Here is a 676-nt window from a genome sequence, read left to right on the forward strand (position 1 = left end):
AAGACCAAGTAGCAAAATATAACCTCAATCATAGGATCCAACAAAGATTATCTAAAAACATTAATGCTAAATTAGCATTTAAGCAATAAGGGGGAAGCAATGCATAGTAAACAAAGTCAATAATCCAACACTTATAATAAAAAAGGAGAAAATGAAATGAAAACTAACTAAAACGAACTAACAAACTAACTAACTAACTAATTAACTAACTAATTAACTAACTAAAATAAATGGTTATCCATGGTGTTAGGAAGTGTTGGATGAGGGATTGGAGGAGGGAAGAAGAAAGGAGAAGGAAAAGAAATGGAAAGAGGAGAAGAAAAGAAATGGATGGAAGAAAGGGCATCCACGCGTACGCACGCATGGCGCGCGCGCGTCGATGGCTTATTTCGAGAGTGGCGCATACGCGTCATGTGCGCAAGTGCGCAAATAGGTTTGTGCCTCAGGCCCAATTTCCGCACAGTGCAGGCCTAACTCTCGGGTCAAGGTATGGAAGGTGGAACTTCTCAATCCACGCATACGCGTGCATGGCGCGCTCGCGTGGATGGTCCAAAATGCTTGATGCACGCGTACGCACGCAGTGCGCGTACGCGTGGATGGTGCTCTGTTTTTTTCAAAATTTTCCTATGTTTTTGCACCATTCTAAGCATTCCAAACCTCCAAACAGCTACCAAAA

This window comes from Arachis duranensis, chromosome 1 (genome assembly GCF_000817695.3).
Source record: "Arachis duranensis cultivar V14167 chromosome 1, aradu.V14167.gnm2.J7QH, whole genome shotgun sequence".
Classification (NCBI taxonomy): Eukaryota; Viridiplantae; Streptophyta; class Magnoliopsida; order Fabales; family Fabaceae; genus Arachis; species Arachis duranensis.